Raw genomic sequence first — 10072 nt, 5'->3', positions numbered from 1 at the left:
GAGGACGACACTTGACATACAAACGTCTGAAATAGCTCTGGTCACAACAAATAACTCATCATTTGGTGTTTGTTATTATTATTCAACATATTAGATACGCCATAGAGTGGGTCCCACCGAGATGCCGAACCAGCTTACTACTTGCTCTCAGATAGGTAAATATCATCTTTTACTGTAGTTCTATACACCGTTGGTTATTAACTTTAGTGTTTACTGTTATGAATCCAGTAGGGAGGGTTCCCCTTATCACCATTCATCCTCATCTTCGCGATTAGCCAAAATTGCCAGAAAAGCAAAGTAAGTAGGAAAGTACAGTTGCTCAGCCAGACTCGCTGTTATTCCACACAATAAGCAATTAATCTTGGTAATTCATGAACTTTTTACCACTTGTATGTACTCATTTTACGTCACTATGTGTGGTATTTAAACACACAATAAACATACAACCCCAATAAATTCAAGGGTCGTTCAAAGTTGATCGAGACACTTTATTTGTAGGAAAAATAAGCAAGCACCAAACTATGCGAGTTTTTCAAAGGACTCCCCCTGAGCATCCAGGCACTGCTGCAATCATTTTGTCAGTTCCTTCTTTGCGTAACCACTGCAGTGGATTTTTGTCAGTGCTTCATCTGTTTTCTGTCAATTGCAGCTCAAACAAATCTGCTAATCACTCAGGGTTAATTAAGTCCGTAGTGTAAGAACATGGAGCGTCAATAGCCCTATCCTACAATATTCTCAGCTGTCCAATAATTTTTGCTATACTAGTCCCTAAATGAAGCATCATAATACCTTGGAAATACTTGGAATATATATAGACATATTTTCCCCTAAAATTCAATTACTTGTATCTTTCCTTATAGAGGCGTAGCTGGGGGGTACTCTTTAAGGTTTATTAAAATGTACAAGTTATTAGTATATTTGTTAACCTGGGAACTGAACAGAAAAGTAACAGAGTAATTAATTATTGCGATTTCGCACATGTAATAGTTTTTTAGCAAATAATTCTGCCTCCCCCCCACAAAGTTAACCCCAAAGTTCGATTCTGTCCTCCCCCAAGTTACGCCCATGTTTCCTTATGTCAACTTCCGTATCTTGCATAAATATTTTTTTGTTATTTTGCAAACTCGAACTCGAAGGGCGGGAAAATAACAGAAAACACAAATGTCCTCAATTTTGAATTATTGAGAAGGGATGGGTCGTGATGTATAATACACGAATATCTTCCACATATATAATAGTTTATGCACATTATTGGGGGGCTTCTCTTCTCTTCTACCTCTCGTGTTAAGAATGAAATAAACTTGAAGCATTTTCACAGACGCTTGAAAATTTTGATTATTCAAAATGAAATTAAAATTCTAACATCTTTCTATACCAGTTAAGTTCTTGTAACACGAAAAAAGTCTTCGCGAAGTAATATTTATTTCTTTTATTTTTAAATATGCGTTCCTATTGGCCGATTGCTCTTTTCTTCGACCATCCTTGAATGGAGGTTCCGGAGTGAGCAGACAGAAGAAGAAAGCAATATACTACAATCACGAATATAATTTCTTTTCCTGTCAGAGTTAAATCAAAGTGCCAGTTTCGTTTGTCAGTGCAAGACATGTCAGAAGGACGCACCCAACTAACTTGTAGTCGTGATTTGAGGAAAAAAATCCGTTGGGGAAATTCCAGAAACAACTTTCGAAATATCGGGACATACGTTGCAAAACAGCGTAGCTTTTGCAGGCCGTAGTTTCAATATGAATATGTATAAAATGAAATTTCTTGATTAAATCTTGGTCGTGAAAAATTCATAATCCAGCAGAGAACAAATTTGTTACGAATTTGTGTAGTATCACGGTATTGCTACTAAATAACTTCAATTTTGAGACGACCTGTCAGAAATCACTGACACAAAATGTAATCCACCTTCTGGAATAGAAACTGTCGTTTTCCTGATATGAATTCAGTTGTGTTTTCTTGATTATATGTTTTGGGTCACAATTGTCTGAACTGACTCCAGGGGTCCCGGGTTCGAATCCAGGCCTGGGCATGGATGTTTGTGAGTGTCCATTCATTATCCCCATCTTTGCAAATTAGCCAAAAGTGGCACAAAAAGCGAAGTAAAATAAAACAAATCAATCAATCGTCTGAACTGTAATGTATTGTGTTCAAATATAGTACTGCAATAATAATGACAAAAATTACACGTTTTGACTGTTGTTGACGATTAACACTTTTAACGAACTTGACTGCAATACAGAAATTATTCAAGCAGGCAGTAGCCTACATTTCCGGATTCTAAGACAAAATTTTAAAAATACCTATTCTATGTGCTCTTCATTGAGAAAACTTGTTTCTTACAATTGTAATAAAATAATTTTTTGTCAAATAGGAACTATCTCATTCGAAACTAGATTCTCGAACCTTAGTGTTAAGATCGCTAGCTACTGAGCGCCGAGTCAGCTGGCTCATATGGCTGGCATGTATCACAGCTGATGAGCTGAAAAGTTCCAACGTGGAACTTCCTGTTTTTTTTTTTTGCTCGGCTGCAGCAACGCAGACGTTCCACGCAGGAATGGAATAAACAAAAAAGGAAAGAGAACAGGAGCATCAAATGCATGCTGCTATTTGAAACTTTCCTTCTCTCCGCGTCCCTTTACAGCGATGGACAGTTCCAATTAGTTCGCATCATTTAATATATGTTTAAAACTAAACTAACTGCATGGCGCAACAGCCTTCCAAGGGCCAGGGCCTGCCTGCCAGAGCGGCGTGTCGAGTCCCATCGGCGCTGTTTTTTGTTTTGTTTTTGTCTTTCGAGACTGGAACCTACTACTCCTTTTCAAGCAGCCTACCAATTGTTCTCAGGGCGCTGGGAGGCTCCTACTTGGAATCGAGCCCATGACCGCTCGCACTAAGGGCCAGAGCACTAACCATTTGGCTACGCAAGAACTCCTTAATACATTTAATGTTTATTTTCTTGGCCAGTTCATTTGGAGCCTTTACCACCCACAATATTCGCCGGGACAGGCAGACAAAAGCAGCCAAATTTGTTGCTTTCCAACACTCCACGTGCGCTCACACGCACATGCTCAGATTAGCTAATCGGGACTGGATCTACAGTTTAAATTGGAATTCGAACTAGGGACGACGCCTCGATATTTTTTTCCCCTTTTCTTCATATTTTTCTTCTCTCCGTTCATCCTCATCGTCGTGATTCACAGTTGGGAACTAACGCAACACGCTTCTTTTTTGGTACTTGCGTCACATAAGTGACGAATGAAAAATACTTTGTTGCGTTGCTTTAAACTTGTGCATGTAAAATTGCAATGTTACACTGTAAAAACATACACTACAAAGAAAATATGTGAAACTTGTGTAAACAGTTAAATGTTTTTATAGTGTGACAAAGTAACGGCAATGCATTGCTTTTGGAAGCAAAGTAATGCATTACTTTCTTGCCCACCTCCCTATAAAGTCAGAAAAACTACACAAAATAAGAAAAATACAAATAATAATAATATCCAAATGTTCTGTAGCAAATAGAAGTTGTTGTTTTTTGTCTCGCTCGCAAAAGTTGAATTTCATTGGCACCGACCAGTCAAGTCAGCAGATTGGAAAAACGCATGAAATGATTCGTACAGCAGAGCATGTAAGATCGAATCAGTACTTCACACTCGCAGCTGTTCCCTAATAGCATTCGTTAACTTTGGCAACACTGTCCCATCTGTGTGTTTACCGAAAGCGAACGTCTTCAGTGGGCGTTGTGGAAAAATAGGTCCTGTTGCTGGAGAAACGAGAAAGGCCACTGCACGAGAGCGAGACTACGCTAGTCAGTTTTGTAGTTTGAGTTCCGTAGTCAGCAACAGGATCGCACGCTCGCAGATAGGTGTTGGGGCGACAGTACGAGGTGTTTCTTGTCTTAAAACCTCACCTACTAGCGAACTTCTGGCTGTGGCAACATAATCTTACTGTAAGTAATCATTTTAATTATTAGTTTAACAAAGTAATCATTAATTTTTCGTTAGATCAAAACAGACCCACCCATAAATATGTAGTATTTGAAAGCCCTTGCACAAAAAACCTAAGTGTCTGGACAGCAGGAAAGCAAGGCGCCAAACGTGAATCAAATGGTAATTTCTGTATTCTGCGTGGTAGTAGTGTGAGAGTGTCGACTTTTGTTGCCCAAATAATCATGTTGGAAATCTGCGTAGCACTCGTCTTTTTGATAGTACTGGTGCAATTTCCACCATTGAATTTGTTGCGGGATGCGTGTAAAAAAAATGTTGAAGTTACATTGGTGCTGAAAAAAATAAGTCATCACAAAATGTTTTAGGAATTTCTTCTCGGAAACCCAGAATATATATCCTCATACAAATCTCACGGGAGAGATCATTAGAATAGTTTCACTGGAAAGGAGGGGGGAGGTTGAGTTCTTACACAAGTATGTTGCAAATACGCAAATATTTTCTGGATGATTTCTTGGTCGGTGGCCGAGTGTGTTTTAAGTGGTCGACTTTCGAAGTCGCCACCGATGCTTACGGGTTCGAGTCCCCGCCAGGCCTTGGGCGTTCTTTGTGAGTGTCCTTGATTAATTTCATCTCGTCGTCGCGATTGGCCAAAAGTGGTAGAAATGCGAAGATAAATGACAAAATACATATATTTTCCAGATTATTGTTAAACTCGTCCTCATTGCCACCCCCACCCCCGGGCTAACGGGAAAGTTTACCCAAAGGCTATTAAGTGATGATTGACGGATATCGTGCAAATAAAATATATAGTAAGTTTTAAATGTTTGAAAACATGTGGCCAATTGTTTGTATTTTTTAACGATTTTAACACGTGTTTAAACTTATTTTTATAATTTATTTCAGTTTTTAAATTGTACATTTTTAAAATTAATGAAATTTGTATTTTCTGTAGTTAAAAGTACATTGTAATTTATCGATATAATTTTTTTCTTCACAGTCTAATTAGTTTGAATGTTCGTTTAAATGTAGTGCTAATTGGTCTTGTATTACTGTTTCAACCAAGTAATTATGAAAACCGTGAGCCGATTGTTCAGCATATCAGTATTCCTGGAATTTCATTGGAGCAGCACGTATCCAGTAATTCCTTTCGGGGAACATTTTTTAAAGGGGTATTCATAGTGTGGAGGCAAAAAAATGGAGAGGAACTAACCCCTAAATCGTCGCCACTGTTTAAAGCTGCCATTTAAATCAGAACGTGAAATTGAGACACTTTTTACCACTCGACTCCTCTGCAGGGGCGGCGCCAGAAATTTTCGACCGGGTGGGCAGAAGCTCCTTATTGATAAATTAGGGTGGGCAGTATAAATGTAAAACCATATATAGTATATATGTGTATGTAAGAGGTATGTATCTCCCTCTCTCTACAACTCCCGAATTCCCTCTTACATCTTTTCCCTTTCCTTGTTTTCCTCTTTATCTTTTCTAATCTATTGTCGTATCTTGTTCCATTTCCTTTCGTTTTGTCTCTGATGGACACAATTATTTCAAGGAAGTGTTTACACATGCGCAGCCATATCCCAACCAAATATTCTAATCACATTCTTTCATGCATGTTAATACAGTGAAATAAATGTGAATTAGGTTTAAGCTTGTGTTGCAAATACAAGGCACATACTTGATTTTATGTATTCGGCGATTATGACAGAAAGTGCGATGGTAGACCATCGTGAAGTTTCTCGTAATTTAAATGCATGTTCCTGAGCATAGTATTTTCATCGTATGAGTTTTTGACTGAAAGAGTTTTCTTACTCCTTGGGGGTCACTTTTCTTAGCTTACAAGGTTTGTACAACTGAGAAATCTATCTTAATGTTTATAGTAGCGGCGATTGGGTGCCAACATTTGAGGGGCAAGGACAATATACTTATTCTTGGTAGAAAAGGCTTAGCATAAAGAGACCATAGTGCGGGGGCAAAAAGTGGCAAAATGTGGCGGGGGAACTGCATCCCCCACTTCCCGGTCCTCCTAATCGCCGCCACTGAATGTTTGGATTAAAATGAACGTCTTATTAGGAATGATTTAAAACACACATGGAGAACAAATTCTTTGTTCATTGTCCATGGAAGTATTCCTAGGCTAATGAAAGGTTATTTTGACAAAATATTACTCATAAGTAATAAACAAGTAAGATTGAAAAATCTGTTCAGAATTCGTTTTCTGAACTGTCATGTTACTAATGCGGGAGAAGCAATACACGTATGGTCACATGAACATATTTTTTGAGGTAACAAAATGATTTAGGACACAGGGAATTCATCGAAGTTGATCACCGTGCCAGAAATAATTCATCTATTTTTCATAGATGACTTGGGTTGTATGGTGTGACCATTTCGAACACACTAGAATTTCAACCTCTACCCTGTGCAGCATACCCTGGAAACTTTATTCTATCAGGGCAACGAGTCCCTGGCGCTTGGAATCACTGTCAAAGTAATAATTTATGAGGATTTGTATTTTGAGTGTCAGTATGTGTTTGTTTTCGCCCCTTCGTTACTTTCATCTAATTACCATTGAACCTTATCGTCGCCATTATCAAAATTAACAGAAAAATGGCTTTAAATAAAACAAATCAACCAGAACTTACTCTTCAAAAAATGGAATTTCATTAGTCCATAGCTCTTAGAAAGTTGAGGTGGTAGTTTCAATTGCACAGCGTTTCATTACTGCATCAAGGCAGCTAATTCCGTGAACAATGACGTTGTTTTCCGAAAGTCTCAAATATTTGTCTCAGGCAATCACCCTCTTAAAATGGACGCATCTTCTGTGGTGATAAAATGCCACGTTTGGTGCGAGTTCTTTCTGTATATTCTTCCCCAATGGCATAACGCTGTCGCATTATAATGAAGAGGTCCTGTGTTCGACTTCCCCCTCCTCTGGTGGAAGCACAATACACACAGGTTCAGACTACACGTTAAACTGTAGGTTTAGTCCCGATTAGCCTATCTGAGCATAAAAGTGGGCTTAAAACGAAAACTAACAAAATCGTCTTCTGGATACTTCGTGACATAACTTTCTTTCTTTACTTCAACTGTATCTACAGATTCTGTTCAATGTGGCAAAATTTATGAGTGGGACGAGGATTTCTAAATAGGATAAGCCACTCATTAGTAATTGAATAATTCTGTAGCTTTTTCCATACATAACTTGTTTATTAAAATTTATTCACTTCAGTATTGTAGTGATTATTGTGATTCCTACTTATTAGTAGAATAAATATAAAGTTGATATTTCGCATACCATATTGATATTGGAAGACAACAGATATATAAAAATTGTAATGAAATAAAAAGGACACTTCTGGAATTTCAATGCAGAGCTAATTAAAACTATATTATACTCTCTAGCATACTTACACCCGAAGGTTTGTGGCTGCAGCAACACAAGCCTTCCATCTGTCCCTATTCGGAGCAAGATCAATCCAATCTTTCCCATCCTTGCCGATTTCTTTTAGGTCCATCTCAACGTTATCCCTCCATCTTCGTTTTGGCCTCCCTAATGGTCTCTTACCATCAGGTTTCCCAACAAGAATCCTATAAACTCTTCTTTCCTCTATCATTCGTGTCACATGGCCAATTAAGTCTTCTTGATTAAATTATTCTAACAATAATAATAATAATTAAAAATTTGAAATAATGCATTGTGTTACCGGAGGAAGTAACGCTAAGATGATGTTTTTATTTGTTTATTTGGAGATTATTTTAACCATACCCAGGCCGGGATTTATATTCGTATATGGAGGCCCGGAGCTGCAGTCCTAAAGTTCACCCTAAATTCTGATCTAATCTTGATCATACCCAGCATAATAATTTTGAGCCTCCTAAGCCTACTAACTGCTTTTAATCATGGAAGTATTCATTTGATCACAGTTTTTGTTTCAATAGCTCTAGTAATTACTTTCACTTTCTAATGACAAAATTGGCTTTTTATGGGTTGATAATATGTGAACATTTCTAGCATAGATAATATTCACAAGTAAAATATACAAGTTATGAACACCAGAATACACTTATTTAACGAATCATTCATATAGCTATCTCCAAGTATATGTAGGTACTTATTGAATTTGATTGGGTGGGCAATCGGGTGGGCACAGGAATTTTTGGGTGGGCGCTTGCCCACCCGTGCCCACCCCTGTCGCCGTCCCTGCTCCTCTGTTTCCATGCACTAACTTTGTGTGAAGGAACCATCTCAGTATGTGTGTTTGTCCATTTCTTCTCATCGGGCATGAAACCATCTGTGTACACCCAACGGCAAAAGAAACAGTAGGCGAATCGTCCATCGCCATTTTAATTCGGTCTGTATCACATTGTGATGACAGTGAATTGAAATAATGACGTCAATAAGCAGAGAACAAAGCCAGCTTCGAACCAACATAGTTTCATTCCTTAAAACAACACAGGATGTAGAATAAAAAAGTAATTAAAATAGCGGTGGATAATTTGCCTACCATTATCTTTGCCGTTGACTGTACTAGAAGTGTTACGAAGCTGTTACACATGCACGGGATGGACAATCCACTCGACAACGCGAGATTCAAACTGTGGCCTGCGATCTGGATGCAGACAGTTCTGGAATATTTCTCTCTGATTCTAGCCTGAACGCCACTAATGTGTCTTGTCCTCCCATGTTTGCAGCTATTATAAAAGCCCAAACCTAACAAATTGTTCACATTCAGGCCTAAACACTCGCAAGTGTTGAAAATTGTCTGTGACAGCTTCCGCAGTCTTGTCACACATCGGTACGAAACAAAGGAAGTCTTCTAAAATACAGCTGGATCGCGAAACAATTAATGCACAGTGAAAACCCTCCCGTTCCCAATACATCTAATGTTTCGTCTCCCAATATGATTAAATGCTTACTCATTTATCTCCAGTGACTTGCCCAAGGGAGGGTTGACCCATTTGACCCAGTATTCCTTTAAAAAGAAAACGTCAAGACAGCGTAACCCCTTTCCCTTCCGAAAATCCTGAGAACGCCACTCTTTATCTTTGACACATTTTTTAAAATCACATCACCAGAAGTTTTTTTCGTATTGGAGACTGAAGTAAAGCCCCTTGTACACAATCAAATAAATCATGAACAAGTCCTTGAATTGAACGCTTAAAAGGAAATCACGTCAGAGACGCCATTTTTGTTATTGGATCCCAGGTTCGGTCAAATAATATATATTTAGGAATGGTTCTAATTAACGCGTATTTATATCCTAATTATATTCTAGAACGTTGCGCAGATAAACGATTTATAAATATTGCCAGTAGTTTGACTCCTCTTATTCAAGAACATTCCCCCTCGCGCCTTCCAGAGATTAAAAATTACAACGAATCGCTCTACGTGTGGAGCCACCTTTATTGTGCAGCTTCCAAATGCTGGCAAGCAGTGACGTGAGGTGACGTCGACACTTGGGGTAGCAGTCAGTGGCGTGCTCAAGGGGGGGGGGGTGCGGGTCACACCCCTCCCCCCTTTAGGGCCCAGTATTCCTAAAAAAAGAATGTTAATAACAGGAAAATATTGCAAAATGATGAATGAGTACTAAAAAAAAAAGTACACGTAACCCCCACCCACATTCGAAAATAAAAGACGATTTGATTTGACCGCACTCATCACGGGTTCGAATCCTGGCCTGGATTGTTCATATGAGGTCCCTTCATCAATTTCATCATATCACTCATCCTCATTTTCGCGATAACCAAGTGTGGCAGAAAAGCGAAGTAAAATAAACCAAACTAACAACAATATGAACGCGCGTTCTCTTGCCCAAATAAATACATCTGTATTTATGACTGTTAGAGGCCAAGAGTAGTATATTTAAATAAAACACTACTAAAACGAGAGTCAGAGAGAGAACCTGAGCAAATATTTTTAATTTTATCATTATATATTCCATATTTGAAAAAAAGAAAAAGAAACAAAGCATAGCATTATTGTCCGCACATAACACGTTCCCATTTCATAAATAATAAAACTACATCCCATATTATACATACATATTGTACAACGTGTAAAAGGTTGTGTAAATACAGAGAACATAAGTACTGCAGAAACTTTTACCCTGAGTTCTTTA

At 38.3% G+C, this 10072-nt stretch overlaps 1 protein-coding gene across 1 annotated transcript in view; it reads left to right on the top strand.

Annotated features, from left to right (window-relative positions):
* Positions 1-3776: 3776 nt before the first annotated feature.
* Positions 3777-10072, top strand: part of SPARC (secreted protein, acidic, cysteine-rich) — a 50259-nt gene continuing 43963 nt past the window's right edge. The window contains exon 1 of the mRNA XM_083131886.1: positions 3777-3955. The gene's annotated coding sequence lies outside the window, so the exon portion shown is untranslated. The remainder of the gene's footprint in view (positions 3956-10072) is intronic.

This window comes from Lepisma saccharinum, chromosome 11 (assembly GCF_977018435.1).
Source record: "Lepisma saccharinum chromosome 11, izLepSacc3.1, whole genome shotgun sequence".
Taxonomy (NCBI): Eukaryota; Metazoa; Arthropoda; class Insecta; order Zygentoma; family Lepismatidae; genus Lepisma; species Lepisma saccharinum.
The sequence above is the reverse complement of the archived record's forward strand: the minus strand, read 5'-3'. Positions and strand labels throughout refer to the sequence as shown.